Raw genomic sequence first — 16,624 nt, forward strand, 5'->3', positions numbered from 1 at the left:
GTGTAGGATTCCATCTGTACAAGCCTCTTTGTCTCTGGTAGATGGGCCCGACACAATTTTGATCAAAATGTGCGCAAATAGCTTCTAATTGTCATATATAGTAAGGATAGAAGTAATGCTATTCAGAGTAATCCATGTTTAAAGTGTTTGCTTGTGTCTGGGTGCTTGAAGCAGTTGGTTTGCTTTTGCATGTCATTGATGGTAGCATGCCACCTGTATTATTCCATATTGTTTGGAGGTGCTGGTCTAATTATATTTTTTGCTAAAATAACAAAAGAAGCCATTCTCAACCCATTTCTCTCCTGCTGCTTACAGCAAGGCACTCTCATCATCCTCACCCCTGACATTATCTTCCTGGCTGCAGCAGTGACATTCCAGTGATTGGCTGCACACAGGTCAATGGCCTCAGCTGTAGATGGTATGTCGCTGCTGTGGCCAATGATTGGCTGTAGCAGTGAAAAGTCACAGCTGCAGCCAGGTAAACAAACAGTGGCGGGAAGCACTTCCCAGAAAGCGGCAGGGGAGAAAAGACATGAGTATCAATTATTTTGTTATTTTATAAATAAAGTGATGTGCGTGTAACCTGTCCTCAGAGCTATCAGTCTCCTCCATAGTCATAGTCCCTTCAATCTCATCTTGGGACAGAGGGGGAAGTAGACTTTTCTTCACAGAGTTTGTTGCCCTAGCTCAAGGTCGGAGTAGCTAGGTGACTTCAGCACCCAGAACTCGTTCACATCCTATCCAGCCAGTGTAGGGTGAATATGAAAAGGTTTTAAGCATCCAGGCGCCCCATCGAATGAGCCTTGAGTGTTCACAATTGATAACAGGCCTCCATTTTTTAACCTCTGACATCAAAGATCTGCTTATCCATAAGAAATCCCCAGATAAACTAAATGTGTCTTGCTATAACATTAAAGCATGTGTGAATTCCTTATTCTAATACAACCCAGACATCATGCCGCTAACGACCGATTTCTGCGAGGCAAACATTGCCAGTATATTGTATACCTCATTAAACCATCTGAATTATTCATCCATCAGCTCACACTCGCTGGTCTGCGAGCTCTCACGTCATCATTTACTGCTTGTGGAAATGTATTTCACAAGTCTTGAGGTTTCCTTAAAATCTGTGTTGAAGAAGCCCCGTTACTGGAAGTCATGACCTAGCCCTGAGTTACAAATCCTAATGCTGACGCTACACGTTAAAGGTTTAGCGCTTGGAAAGAAGAAGACGAGGACAAACAAGGGATCCCTCCATGGACATCAGATTGATAGAAACATATTCTAAATTTCAGTCTGGAGCCCCTAAAAGTTCAGTGTAATTTAGGTCTGTCATACCTCTTTGGGTATTTTCTGTTGAGGGGTACAGTGAATTGGCCGTGGTGGATCTCTTGTGTTGAGCAGGTTTGGAAGTGTCCTGGAACCCCTGGCAATTCTATATAGATAGTAGCTTCTACATTTAGACAAGTTGCATTAAACACAACATAGATATGGGCACAGTGATCATAAAGATAACTGCGCCCCACCACTGTCAGCGTAGACAATTTTTTCCCGATCTTTCACAGTGGCACATGTGGTGGACCTCTATTACATGAAGACATTGTTAGACCATTCATTATACAGTACAACAGACACACGAACATGGATGCTAACGTATCAAGCAAGTAAAACCTCCAGAATGCAGAAAACCACTACTCACCGGAGAATAATAAATGTCCTTGTAACAAAGGCTATGTGAGAAGGGATGAATTTCAGCACTGCAGTTGCCTCGGTCCCTGCTTTACAATGTAAACTACAAACTTTAGGACTTCACCCTCTGTTGAATGATTCACAAAGCAGAACTGCCCCCTCCAGAGCTCACTGGCTGCCTCCAGGTACTCCCACCGGGGAGGGCAGAAAGTGGGAGTCATCCACTCCGTGTCAGTCTGGTTCTGCAAGTCGTTAGGCTGGGCTGTCATATCATACTGTGCAACTCCTACACTGGAACAACATGCCATTATTAAGAGGGGGATGAGGGAGACCTGCTGAGACTTGCAGTTCCACACGGAGGAGGATGTGTGGCAAATGTGTGAAGCTGGCTTGGTCATGTGATGGTTGCCTTCTGTGTATGTTCTGAACATAGCCATAGGCAGCCATTGACATGACACATGCCGAAAAGTGTGCTTCTCCTGCCACGCTGAGACTATGAGGGGAATATTTGAAGTCAGTTTTGCTTGAGTCTGTATTCGATTACTTTATGCCACATTTATCAAATGTCTCAAGTTGTTTGATAAATTTCTCTTATCCTTAGGGTCTCTTTCACACAAACAATACGGATTGTTTCAGGGTGCGTTCAGTGAAACTCGCACCATTTCTCAAGCAAGTTCAGTCAGTTTTGTCTTTTCACTGAAGCCCCATTCACTTCTATGGGGCCAGGGCTGCGTGAAAAACGCAGAATATAGAACATGCTGCGTTTTCACGCAACGCAGAATTGATGCGTGAAAAACAACGCTCATGTACACAGACCCATTGAAATGAATGGGTCAGGATTTAGCACGGGTGCTGTGCGTTCACGTCATGCATTGCACCCGCGCGTAAAACTCGCTCTTGTGAAATGGGACTAAACCTAACACTTTTGTCTAGAAAAACTACTCCAGATTTCCTACTCCACCCTGCTACTGTAGTGAAATTGCAACTTCTTTTGCGACTTTTTAAAAATCACAATAAGGCTACATTCACACGAACGTGGTGTTTTGCGGATCCGCAAAACACGTACACCGGACCGAGTGCGTTCCACAAGTTTCAGACCGCACATGCCGCGGCTGTCATAGAAAATGCCTATTCTTGTCCGCAATTGCGGGCAAGAATAGGACATAATTTTTTTTTTTGCGGGGCCACGGCACGGAGCAACAGTTACGGACAGCACGAGGTGTGCTGTACTTATCTTTTGCGGCTGCATAGAAATTAATGGGTCCGTACCCGTTCCGCAAAATTGTGGAATGTAGCCTAAATCTAAAGAAATTTGAGTCTCACTTATTCTGGGATTCACGTCCCCACCTATACCTCGGTTGAACTTGATGGACTTATGTCTTTTTTCAACTGTATTAACTATGTAACTATTTAAGGCCTCTTGCACACAAACGTATTTTCTTTCCGTGTCCGTTCAGTATTTTTTGCAGACCGGAACCATTCGCTTCAATGGGTCCGCAAAAAAAACTGTCCTATTATTGGCCGCATAAGGACAAGGATAGTACTGTTATATGAAGGGCCAGCTGTTCCGTTCTGTAAAATACCACAAAATACATACGGTTGTGTGCAAGAGGCCTAAATCTGGAATGAAACTCATTAACATAGCTAACCACACCAACTTCTCCACCCATATTTCAAAACTGAGTGACTTGTTTAAAAATGCAAAATATCACAATTTATTTTTTGCACAACTGAGCCCAAAAGGTTGCAAAAGCCACATTTTGCAACTCCTTGAAGCCAGAATTTTAGAGAGAAGGTGTGATCAGGGCCTATGTTCAGATTGTGGCTTTGGCCTTCATGTAATACAGTATATAAATCAGGAAAAGCTCCCGATGTATATATGTTAAAGGGGTTTTCCGGGTTCAGAGCTGAACCCGGACATACCCTTATTTTCACCCAGGCAGCCCCCCTGAGGCTAGCATCGGAGCATCTCATGCTCCGATGGGCTCCCTTGCCCTGCAAGATTGTCTCTTTTGTTTTCAATAACACACTGCTGGGCGGAAACTTCCGCCCGGCAGTGTGTTCGGTGACGTCACCGGCTCTGATGGCCGTTTTACTGGCTACGGCAGCGCTAAATCCTGCCCATCAGTGCCGGTTATGTCACCGGGCTTCCTCGCAGCCCCATGGAGAGCCCTGGTACGTAACCGGATCTCCAAAAAATGCCTTTGCCCTGCGCGATTTAGCGCAGGGCAAAGGAGAGCATCAGAGCATGAACTGCTCCGATGCTCAAGTCAGGGGGGCTGCCGGGGTGAAAATGGAGGTATGTCCCTTTAAGGCTACTTTCACACTAGCGTTTTTTCTGGATCAGGCAGGCTCAGCAAAAATGCTTCCGTTACTGATAATACAACCGTCTGCATCAGTTATGAATGGATCCGGTTGTATTATCTGTAACATAGCCATTGAAAGTCAATTGGGACGGATTTGTTTTCTATTGTGTCCGATTGTGTCAGAGAAAACAGATCTGTCCCCATCAAAAGGAGAAATCAGAAAATCGGGACGCACGAGGAAACGAGTGTCTTGGAGGAAATAGTTACCTCTCCCACTTTCGACACACAGTCCACTGATGAGAACTTGGTGGTGAATTTGACGGGGCGTGAACTGCCCTCGGGCTGTACGCGAGCCCTGAGCAGGGGGCTCGGGTACAGCTTGACTGTACAGTTCGACCCCGTCACATTTGAGATTGATTTGTTTAAGGCTGTGAGAAAATTGTACCTGCACAAAATGTTCAAAAATACACCTCAGGGAGCAGTCCCCAGGGCAGAGGGGCAGCTGCCACTTCGCCCCGACCCTATGGCGTTTTTTGTATCCACTAAGTTTAATGAAACTGAACTTAAATGTCTGGAATTCCTCTCTGAAGGCAGTCTAGTGACTGAATAAGCAGTACCAGAGGGTGTAACCACCTTTACAGGTGGGATTAAGTCCACATTTTGCCCCCCTATGCCCGCCGGGACCAGCATAGACATCTTTCACCATCAGGTGAAGAAGGATGTACGTGCTGTTATGTACCCTAGAGCACAGGATAATGTCAGTAGTGAGGGGCGACAAGCTCTAAACTGGCTTTGTGCACAGGATGATATTATAGTAAAACCGGCGGACAAGGGGGGTAATGTGGTACTTATGTCGAGGGAGTATTACATCAATGAAGCCCTCAGGCAACTAAGGGATGTTGACACTTATGAAGTGATACGGGGGGACCCCACTTTAGACATCAGGCGTCAGCTTGAGTACTTTGTCCACAGTTATGTGGCAAGAGGTTTCCTGGGTGACAACATGGTGGACAAACTTGTACCCACATTCCCCTCTAGACACTACTGGTATTTCCTTCCCAAGATCCATAAGTCGCTGAGCCAACCCCCGGGACGTCCCATTGTCTCGGGGATTGGCTCGGTGACTGAGCCTTTATCAAAATATATCGATTGGCTCCTCAGACCGTTACTTCCCAGCGCTCCTGCCTATCTCAGGGACACCAACGATTTCCTGTTGTCCTTGGGTGAAGTACATTGGCAAGAGGATTACCAGCTGGTATCCCTGGATGTGGAGAGCCTCTACACCCGCATCCCTGACGATGCGGGTTTGGAGGCGATCCGGGTCATCTGACGGAATGTGAGGAGGAGTGACCTCTTCTGTGATTTCGTCTGTGGGGCTTTGAACTTCATACTTGCGAACAATGTTTTCAGGTTTGACAGTGAGTGGTTCAGACAAAAGCTGGGGACGGCAATGGGTACCCCCATTTCATGTACATTTGCCAACATGTATCTTGCGAGACTGGAAGACAGATTTGTGTTTTCCGTGTCAAACCCGTTTTTACAGTATTTGAAAGTTTTCTTACGTTTTGTTGATGATGTCTTCATTGTCTGGTCTGGAACAAAGGAACAGTGTGAAGAGTTTGTCCGGTACTTGAATATGAATGATATGGGGATGAGATTTACCCTTAATTTGGGGGGGGGCACGGTTGGAATTCCTGGATGTGGCTGTTGTGGCGAGGGGGCGACGGGTTGATCACGGAGGGCTTCTGTAAGCCCACGGCGACCAACTCCTTGCTCCGCCACGACAGCTTCCATCCCGGGAGTGTCAAGAGATCGTTGCCATACGGACAATTTATTACATTACGCAGGATCAACAGTGAGTTGAAGGGGTATCGACGACAGGCGTCAGAGTTAAAACACCGGTTGGTAGCAAGAGGGTACCCAGAGAATGAGGTCAGCAGAGATATGGAAAGGGTTGAGAAGACATTCTCTCAAAGGGATTTACTGCAAAAGAATAGGAAACCCAGAAAAGTAGTGGAGATGCCTAGGTCGGGACAGGGCGATACAAGTATAGGTAGATTTGCCTTCTCTTTTAAGTTTTTAACCCACTGACTGATCAGATTCTTTCCGCTATTTTTAGGAACTGGGACATACTAAAAATAGATAGCACCCTAAGTGAGGTAACTGAGCAAAGACCACTAGTCTCCTTTAGAAGTAGTCGTACATTGAGAGATAAACTTGTAAGGAGTAGGTTGACTCCTTTGCGTTCTAGTCAGTGGTTGACAATTAGTAGAGCAGAAGGGAACTTTAGATGTGGGAATTGTTCCCAATGTAAATACAATTCGTGCAAAAAATTCATTGATTTTGCAGGGGTACACCACAGGGTACGGAGCTTTATTAATTGCAGAAGCACATTTGTGGTTTATCTCTTAAGCTGCAAATGTGGCCGATTTTATATCCGCAAAACAATCAGATGCTTATATGAGCGCATAAGAGAACATGTTAACTCCATAACCTCTGGTTAAAAGGTTGCCCCAGGGTGATAGAGCATTTTAGAAAGGCACATGGAGGGGATGTTAGTTATTTGTTTTTTTCAGGATTAGAGGTGGTACAATCACTGCCGCAGGGGGGTGATAGACACCGGCTCCTCTTACAACAGGAAGCGAGGTGGATCCTCCGTACCCAAGCGGCGGATGAATTGGGCCTCAATGATAGAATTGACCTAAGTATGTTTCTTTAAAAGTGTTTCTGCAATGCCGCTTTTACATTTGCTGATGTTTTCTGTTTACCTTGTCTTTTTGGATCTTCTTGGGAAGCATCTGGCAGTGTCACTGGTCACCCAGGTAACGCATCGACTCCACGGCTTAAGAAAGCGGAGCGCACCTGTGCTCTGACGCAGTAGCCTGACAAAGCTCGTCAAGCGCGAAACGGCCGTCGCTACCTCACCTGTGTGAAGCTCTTGGCGTCCTGCCCGATGCCGCCCACTGCTATTTCTTGAATAAAGCAACTATCAAGTCCTTACACTGGTGAGTGCCGCCCTTCTTCATTCCTCTACATGGTTGTATCTACATCATCTTATCCTATTTAGGGCTGAGCACCACCGACAGTGTTTTGTTATTAGGAGACTGAGCTGTGGCCGATTCCCACATACCGGGACTTAGCGGAGGACTGTGAGTGCCGCTTCATGTCTTATTGCTGAAGATCTGTCCCCATTGACTTGCATTGTGGGTTATGACGGATCCGTCTTGCTCCGGATCCCATGACGGAAAGAAAAGTGCAGCATGTTGCGGTTTGCTCTCCGGTATGAGACCGCAACCAAACAGAACGCAATGCATTTTGGAGCATTTGGTTCTATTCAGTTACATTTTGTCCCAATTGACAATGAATGGGGACCCTATCACGGATCTCAATACCGGAAAATAGAAACGCTAGTGTGAAAGTAGCCTTAAATGTAGGCTGTGACAGAAGCTTAAAGAGTAACTAACTAAACTGCTATTGCATGCAGTGATCTCCTCCACAGCATGAAGAGAAGAGAAGAGATCGCTATGCTATCGCTCGTCCCCATGCAGTATAGTGGTTTGCCAGCGGCAGATCTTGATTAGGCACTACAATCTGCCGTCTGCAAATGATAATTTTTTAACATGTCAAAAGATTTGGATTGCCCGATGATCGAGCAAACTTGGTTCATCGGGTAATCGACGGCTGCATTACACTACAAGATGATCGTCAACGAGCGTTCATGCAAGCCCTAGTTAGCAGTTATCTGCCGAAAAATCGCGCAGTCTACTATAGGCTTTAGTCTACATTCACATGACAGTGAAAACAAACGGATGAACATTTTCTGTCAATTCATTACATTTTCTGTCTGTCTATTTTGTATCTAAAAAAAAAAAATTCAGTTTTTTTACCGACCATTAAAAACAGCTGAATTTCATTGTTGTTGTTTTTATTACCCCTGCAGTGCCGTCAATAGATAGATATTATACCCCACAGTGCCCTCAGTATATATAATACCCCTCAGTAGTGCTCTCAGTATAAATAATTCACACCATATAAGCCCCCCATCTATAATGGCCCCCTGTATATAAAATGCCTCCATATATATTATGTCCCCAGACCATACATCCTCCCCTCAAATAGTGCCAGTAAAGAAGTACTCACCTCACCGCAGGCAGTCCTCGGAACACTCACTCCGCACTGGAGGCAGAAGGACCTGATGTTCTGCTGCCTCCAGTGCTGAATGAGTATTCCCGTGACTGCCAGTGGCAAGGTGAATATGATTTTTTTTTTTCACACCCTCGCCATTTCAATGGGGTCTGTCTGGCCATCAAAACCAGACAGACATTTTTTTAATGGCCGTTAGGACATTTTTCGATGGCCGCTTTTCACCAGCCATGTTAATTGCCACCTTAGACTGCAATTGTTAAAGGGGTTTTCCTAGATTTAAATACTGATCGTGGGGGTCTGACACTCGAGACCCCCGCCGATCAGCTTTTCGAGAAGACGGCAGCACTTGCAGCAGCACCAGCCTCTCCAGCCTCTCCTAGGCCGTGTAACGACACGTTTATCGCTCACAGGACCTAGGCACAGCTCAGCCCCATAGAAGTGATACCAAGCACAGCCAGTATACAATGTATGGCGCTGTGTTTGGTTAGCTGCGAGAAGGCAGCGGCGCTCACAGAAGCGCCGATGACTTGTCAAACAGCTGATCAGTGGGGGTCCCAGGTTTCAAAACCCCACTAATCAGATACTGATGACCTATTCTGAGGACAGGTTATCAGTATTAAAATCTTGGAAAACCATTTTAAGAAATTGTCCGGCATAAGTCATTTGAATGCACCCTTAGAATATTCACATAAATCAGTTAAATATGACTAGGGGACTCATAGGTAGGTACTAGTGCTTGATAGGGCCACAGACACCAACTCTATTTAAAGGGGTTTTCCACCCTCTAAAACCCACATTCAAGTGGCACAAGATATAACAAAAATTGTAATGTACAACAGAGAGTAGTGACATTTCCAGGAGTCTCCCAACATAGGAGATATTTTCCAGAACAGGCAAGTCTGCCACAAAAGGCTTCGGCGCATTTCTGTATTGACTTCAGTGGCAACTGTATAAATATGACATGTAGTGAGCTAATGGTGGATGGAGGCAGCAACATTTTATCATTAAAAGGGGTTGTTTCATCGCAGACAACTTCTTTCAAAAACCAGCCACTGAGGCGATCAACCTAGGGCATCCCTGGCTGGGGGTATTTGCAGTATTACATGGCGACCATTCAGATGAATGGCTGTCCTTGTAATAGAAGGATGGCTAGAGTCCTCCACCACAGGAGGACTCCACCGCCGCTCTTAGAGATTAGCTCTCTGTAATGGCTATTAGAGGGGAGTCCCATGCAGAGGGACCCGGCTCTGTGAGGTCAGACTGCAGTCACAGCGCCACGCATAGCTCATGGGAAATAATGACTTTTGCTACTGGAAATTCTTAGGAAACAAAACACATAGGTCCAGATTTACTAATGGCTCTGGGCCCTGAATCTGTCGTCTAAAAATTGGTGCAAACTAAAGCAATTTTGGTGTAATTTGGTGAAACTAACGTTGTTATACTTTTTTCTATCTCGACCAAAAAAGGGGTGAGGCTTAGCAAGGTGTGACCTATGACGTGCGGGTTAGCGCCACAATTCTGCACCAGATTTACTATCCAGCCTGAGCCCCATGATAAATCTGGTGCCGGTCTAGACATCTTCCGGATTGGTGCATCTGGACCACAGCTCAGAAAATGTCACAAAATTGCACACCAGGATTTTGGTCTTGTTACGATGGTCTGTAATATATAGTATTAGCCCTATATATCTGTCTCTTCAAATATGGCATAAGCATGAAGGAAATGTCATTGTGGGTGACATTTCCAACTGTCACCAACAGTTCTTTAAGTGATGTAGTTTTTGAATGCACAGGCTGGCATACTTTATGGGGTCACTCTGTGCCTGGGACACATTTTATGGGTGTACTCTCTACCTGGTGCGCTGTCTGGCTGGCACTGTTTTACAGGTGCACTCATCTACAGGCACTGTTTCGGTATGGTACTGTTTATGGGGGCACCAGAGCTCTGTAATTGTGGACACCCAGGCTGTCATCCATGATGTGGGGTTATGGGCACCAGATCTATAATCTACCTGAAACCTAAAGGCAAAAGTTAGAAACTATGGTTAAATCGATTCAAGTAATGACAATAAAGATACCAGTCACATTATTAGTAAATGTCCCAGTTATGATTTTAGTAAATACCTGGAACGTACACTGGGCAGGGTATACGTATTCTAGTGCAGACGAGCAGTTATCCATAACAACCAATCAGATTCCAGCTTTTTGGAGAGCAGGTTAGAAATTGAAAGAAGTGATTTGATTGGTTGCAACAGGTGACATCTCTGCACCAAAGGGCCTCAGTTATCAAAACTGACTACAAAAAAGAATTGCCTTGTAACCTGTAATAACTAACGAAAACCGACTGCTACAATAAATACAAGAGTAGTCCAGAGGAGGGCAGTGTGGAGCACTGGCTGTGGAGATAAGGATCTGTTCACTTTTCGGTTATGAGAGTGAGGTGTGAGCAGAACCTAAAAGGGACACGTTACGTAGGCTACGTTCATGTAGAGGCTGAGGCGTTCCTTGACGATTTTAGACCTCGGTGTCAAGATTTAACCAGCATCCGTCATTTAAAGTGATTTTATGACAGGGACCTGCACATTTTTTCAGAAACCATTTTGAAATATATAAAAAAGATGGAAACATTGATGACAGTAAAATGTTCTCCCTGCTTGGTTCTGTCAACAGGGTGACATTGTGCCCCAGTGACGATGTGCCTAGGTGCTAAGCTGGTGTCTCGAAATGTAAAAACAGTGGGAGTCTTAAAATATCCCTTTAGTTGGCCATAACCTAATTTATAACTGTTTTATGCTGATTATACTGTTTTATACTCATAAACCCCATTTGAACCAGATTAAGGCAGAAAACATTCTTTCACTATTTTAGCGGGAAAGGGGCTCAGTTTGCCATAAAGTGGAAAAACTTCTTTCCAGACCCCTGCTTTTAAATGGACAGATCCCGGGATCAACATTCTATATTAATGCCAGGGCCACATGCCAACCCCCAGGAGGAGGAGCGGTGGGCTGCAGAGAGGATGGGAGTTGTGGCTGAGGCAGTGAGGGTGGTCATAGTCCTCACGGTGGCTGATCCTACTCCAATTCTCCCTTAGGTCGTGTGGGCAATGAATGGAGGGACGCAACCCTTTTTCCCCTAAGGGCACACCCTGAACTTGTGGGATCTTCCACATGGTGTTGGCTTGGGTGCTCTTGATGTCGGGAAGAATGAGGTGCAAGGCAGGAGAACACAAGGTGGATGATAATGATTAGGTATTGAGACCACAAAGCAGGCCGGTGTGATTATGGCAAAATAAAGGCTCTCCTTTACCGAATAGATGATAGGAGTCACAGTACAAATACGTGCAGCAGGCACAGTTCTGAAGGACTTCACAGAGTAGATTTTTCCTAAAAGGATGTATATAGAAGGTGGCAATGATGGTAGTCAACCTCCCTGAGTCTCTCTATCTGTAGAAAAACTTTCAAGACTGTGAGCTACAGTCCTACTTCGGATGGTCAGCTCATCTCAGAAGTGTGGAAGGCGCCAGAAGCAATAAACCAAGACCGCAGGCAGTAATGACCAAAACACCTACAATTGTTCAGGATCTACAGGCCCAGATGCAACCTCTGTGGGCAAATGTGCCGCAGGATGGCATACATAATCTGTATGCCTCCGTGCCCAACCGGGTCTCATCTTGTATCCATGCTAGAGGAGGCCTAACTGGGTCCTAGAGCCTCCTTTCAATTGTACAGTTTTCCCCAATAAACTTATCCTTTTGCTCTAATATTTTAATCACTTAGATATATCATCATTATATTACCTGCATGTTATAATTTAATCTATTATCAACAATTGAACCCAAAGCCTTCTTCATTTACACTCACCCAATAATGATCCATTCAGGGTATAAATAAGGTGTATTTCTGTCCTAAAATTTAGATAATCTTTACTTATTAACATCGAGCCTCATCTGCAAGTTTGCTGCCCATTTGGCCACATGGACATTCTGTATCAAAAAGCCTACAGAAAAAGTGACATGAAGTCTAGCTTAATATGTGTTAGAAGTAAGTGCTGCTTAGATGCTTGCACCATGGTGCCTCCTCAACCTTTATAAAGTACTGATGTCCTGTTATTGTGGAATTGGGGTCTATGGGGCCCTAAGGCTGGGGCTACATGAAAATCAGACAAATTTCATTTAATGATAGTCAAGGGTGTCACATTGAGACATGCGACATGCCACTATAATCACAGAAAACCCCCAAATTTAGAATTTTTGGCCGCAGGGTGCAAATCACAGGAGACTTTGCTATCATAGACCACAATGCCAGTCACATGCAACTGCAACCCACCTGTGACTTTTCTGCAATTTGTTTGTGTTTTTACAGGCAATTTGTGATGTAACACATGTCGCTGTGGAGCTCCAGCCTTAGGCCCCCTGCAAACGAACGTGTGCGCCCCGTGGTCGTGCTGCAGCCCGCAAAATGCGGGGTGCAATGCACGAACACCATCCGTGGGGCAGCCGCAGCGGATCGTGGACCCATTAACTTTAATGGGTCCGCAATCCGGCTGTTCCGCAAAAAGATAGGACACGTTCTATCTTTTTGCGGAACAGAAGTACGGGACGAAGCCCCACGGAAGCACTCCGTAGTGCTCCCGTAGGGTTTCGTTCTATGCTTCCGTTCCGCATCTTCCGATTTGCGGACCCAGTGAAGTGAATGGGTCCGCATCCGTGATGCGGAATGCACACGGAACGGTGCCCGTGTATTGCGGATCCGCTAATGCTGTCCGCAATACGGCAACGGGAAGCACACGTTCATGTGCAGGAGGCCTTAGGGACCCTGGTGTGATCAATTTCTTGCTTATATCTTCTGACAGTCAATATTGCCACCCGTTTTGTTAGTTTATTCTTTATTTGTATATAGAGACACAACCAGAATTGGTAAATGATAACCGGAACCTCTATGAACAGACAACCGGTTTCAGAGTTCAAAGACTCCTTTCTCAAGTCTCAGACGCTAAATAGAAGTCCTGCACAGAGTAGATGTTGCCTGCTCAACTGGTGCATGGACAGAAAGAAACTGCTCTAATGAAACAAGCTGAACGTCAATTACTACACAGACACTTCTAGGCCAGAGGATATCCCAAAATAATTCTGCACACAGCGTATACCAGGGCCGTAAAGTGTTATTGACAGCAAATACAGAGCCAAAAAGTAGTGAGATGCGTTGGAACCTATGATATGCAACATAAAACAGTTTGGAAAATTTTGAAACTGAAATTGGCATATTTTCACAACAGGACTTGAAACAGGACCAATAATCACAAACAGTGATGGTCAGTTCGTGGTGTTCGCCAGCGAAGACATGCAGGCTGCCATCTTTAGTAAAGTTTGGCAATTGAGGTAGGATCCTATGACGTTTGGTTTTACCTGTATGTGGCTATGCACTAGTTCTTCTCTGAGGTTTTTTCTCTCCTGTTTGTGATCAGTGATGGTTAGTTCGCAGTGTTCGCCAGCGAACACATGCGGGCTGCCATTTTTAGTAAGGTAGACTCACCCATCCGGCGATGCACAGGTAAGCCCTTACTTGTGCCTGTGCCGGGATCCGGTCTGAAATCAAATGCGGTCACCGGGGGCAGGCAGTTTCGAGAACAGCCCGATGAAGGCCCCCGGCGGCTGTTCTCCAAACTGCCTGCTCCCGGTGACTGCATTTGATTTCAGACCGGCTCCTGGCACAGGCACAGTAAAGGGCTTACCTGTGCATCGCCGGATGAGTCTACCTCACTAAAAATGGCAGCCCGCATGTGTTCGCTGGCAAACACTGCGAACTGACCATCACTGATCACAAACAGGAGAGGGAAAACCTCAGAGAAGAACTAGTGCATAGCCACATACAGGTAAAACCAAACGTCATAGGATCCTACCCAATTGCCAAACCTTACTAAAGATGGCAGCCCGCATGTGTTCGCTGGCGAACACCGCGAACTGACCATCACTGATCACAAACAGGAGAGGGAAAACCTCAGAGAAGAACTAGTGCATAGCCACATACAGGTAAAACCAAACGTCATAGGATCCCACCCAATTGCCAAACCTCAGGTATAATGCACATTGCTAAATACACATGCCCGAAACTGTCTGTTTGAAAAACCGTGCAAGAATTCAGACAAAGAATCTCTTAGGCCCCTTTCACACGGGCGAGTATTCCGCGCGGATGCGATGCGTGAGTTGAACGCATTGCACCCGCACTGAATACCGACCCATTCATTTCTATGGGGCTGTTCACATGAGCAGTGATTTTCACGCATCACTTGTGCGTTGCGTGAAAATCGCAGCATGCTCTATATTCTGGGTTTTTCACGCAACGCAGGCCCCATAGAAGTGAATGGGGTTGCGTGAAAATCGCAAGCATCCGCAAGCAAGTGCGGATGCGGTGCGATTTTCACGCATGGTTGCTAGGAGAGCATCGGGATGGAGACCCGATCATTATTATTTTCCCTTATAACATGGTTATAAGGGAAAATAATAGCATTCTGAATACAGAATGCATAGTAAAATAGCGCTGGAGGGGTTAAAAAATAAATAAATTATAATTTAACTCACCTTAATCCACTTGATCGTGCTGCCCGGCATCTCCTTCTGTCTTCATCTTATCTGTGTGGAGCAACAGGACCTGTGGTGACGTCACTCCGGTCATCACATGATCCATCACCATGGTAAAAGATCATGTGATGGATCATGTGATGACCAAAGTGACGTCACCACAGGTCCTGTTGCTGCACAGCTAAGATGAAGACAGAAGAGATGCCGGCTTTGCGATCAAGTGGATTAAGGGGAGTTAAATTATTTTATTTTATTTTTTTAACCCCTCCAGCGCTAGTTTACTATGCATTCTGTATTCAGAATGCTATTGTTTTCCCTTATAACCATGTTATAAGGGAAAATAATACAATCTACAGAACACCGATCCCAAGCCCGAACTTCTGTGAAGAAGTTCGGGTTTGGGTACCAAACATGCGCGATTTTTCTCACACGAGTGCAAGACGCATTACAATGTTTTGCACTCGCGCGGAAAAATCGCGCATTTTCCCGCAACGCACCACCCTCTTATCCGGGCCAAAAATATGACGCCCGTGTGAAAGAGGCCTAAATGTTTAAGCAGCATAAATACAAATAGAGATGCAACAATCACAATACATAGCAGACACTTTCATGGAGGGAATCTCAATTGCATTTTGCGGAATTTGGCAAATAAAACGATGCCCACTGCAAAGGAATCTAGAAAAAAATTCTGTTTGAAGAAGAGACAATGTGGATATATTGACTACAAAGTCTCAGTCCAAGAGGCGTAAATGAAGGTTTTACATTTACACTATATGTAAATAACGCCATGGACTATGAGGAATCGATTGTCATGTCATAGGGGGAAACAATGATTTTAATGTGAAAGAACTTTCATATAACTAAGAAAATAAGTAATTATTATACTTCCCATCTTAAAAGGAAAGTAAGGTCGTCTCCAATCTGTAAAACAAATAACAAGTAGATATGTGGTACAGGATTATGAAAGATGTAGACTTAATAACTAAGCATAAGTATGATTATGATCCCCTGATAGAACAGGAAAGAATAATAATCATAATCAGGTATATTGTACAAACGTTTTCTAGTGTAAATAATAAATATCCTAGGCCACCTAGGTCCCACCATACCAATTTTTTTTTATGACTACTCCTGCAGTGGAGGGGAGGAGGTTGGGAGTGATAGTTGTGGCCCTGAGGGTAAAAATAGTACTCACAATGGCAGTCTCTCCCTCTGTGCACTGATTAGAGGGGGCACCCTTTCTTCCCTCAGGGCACACCCTGGTGTTGGGGCTCCTGCCTGATGGTAGTTTGGATGCCCTTGATATTAGGTGTTGGTCTGAATACAAGGCAGGAGGGCAAATGCAATGGTTGCATATGACTTTTTGATCGCTTGCTATTACACTTTTTGTGATGTAAGGTGACAAAAAAATGGTTTATTTAGCACAGTTTTTATTTTTTACGTTGTTCATCTGAGGGGTTAGGTTATGTGATATTTTTATAGAGCCGTTCAATACTGACGCGGCGATACCTAATATGTATACTTTTTTTCAATTTATGTAAGTTTTACACATTAACAGCTTTTTTAAAACAAAAAAAATGATGTTTTAGTGTCTCCATATTCTGAGCCATAGTTTTTTTTATTTTTTTGGCGATTGTCTCTGGTAGGGGCTCATTTTTTGCGGGATGAGGTGACGGTTAGATTGGTACTATTTTGGTGGGCGTACGACTTTTTTAATCGCTTGCTGTTGTACTTTTTGTGATGTAAGGTGTTCATCTGAGGGGTTAGGTCATGTGATATGTTTATAGAGTCGGTCAATACGGACGTGGCGATACCTAATATGTCAACTTTTTTTCCCCGCCCCCCCTATTTTTAACCAATTTTTTTTAACTTTATTTGGGGGAAAATGACATTTTTGTTTATTTTTA

The 16,624-nt window shown here is 44.8% G+C and overlaps 1 protein-coding gene across 2 annotated transcripts in view; it reads right to left on the reverse strand.

The window, feature by feature from the left end:
- The window catches only part of LOC121001481 (leukocyte antigen CD37-like), a 106,937-nt gene extending 105,088 nt beyond the window's left edge, over positions 1 to 1,849 (reverse strand). For both annotated transcript variants that reach the window (XM_040432578.1, XM_040432572.1), the window contains exon 1: positions 1,700 to 1,849. The gene's annotated coding sequence lies outside the window, so the exon portion shown is untranslated. The remainder of the gene's footprint in view (positions 1 to 1,699) is intronic.
- Between the last annotated feature and the right edge of the window lie 14,775 nt (positions 1,850 to 16,624).

The sequence above is a fragment of the Bufo bufo genome, chromosome 1, assembly GCF_905171765.1.
Source record: "Bufo bufo chromosome 1, aBufBuf1.1, whole genome shotgun sequence".
Lineage (NCBI taxonomy): Eukaryota > Metazoa > Chordata > Amphibia > Anura > Bufonidae > Bufo > Bufo bufo.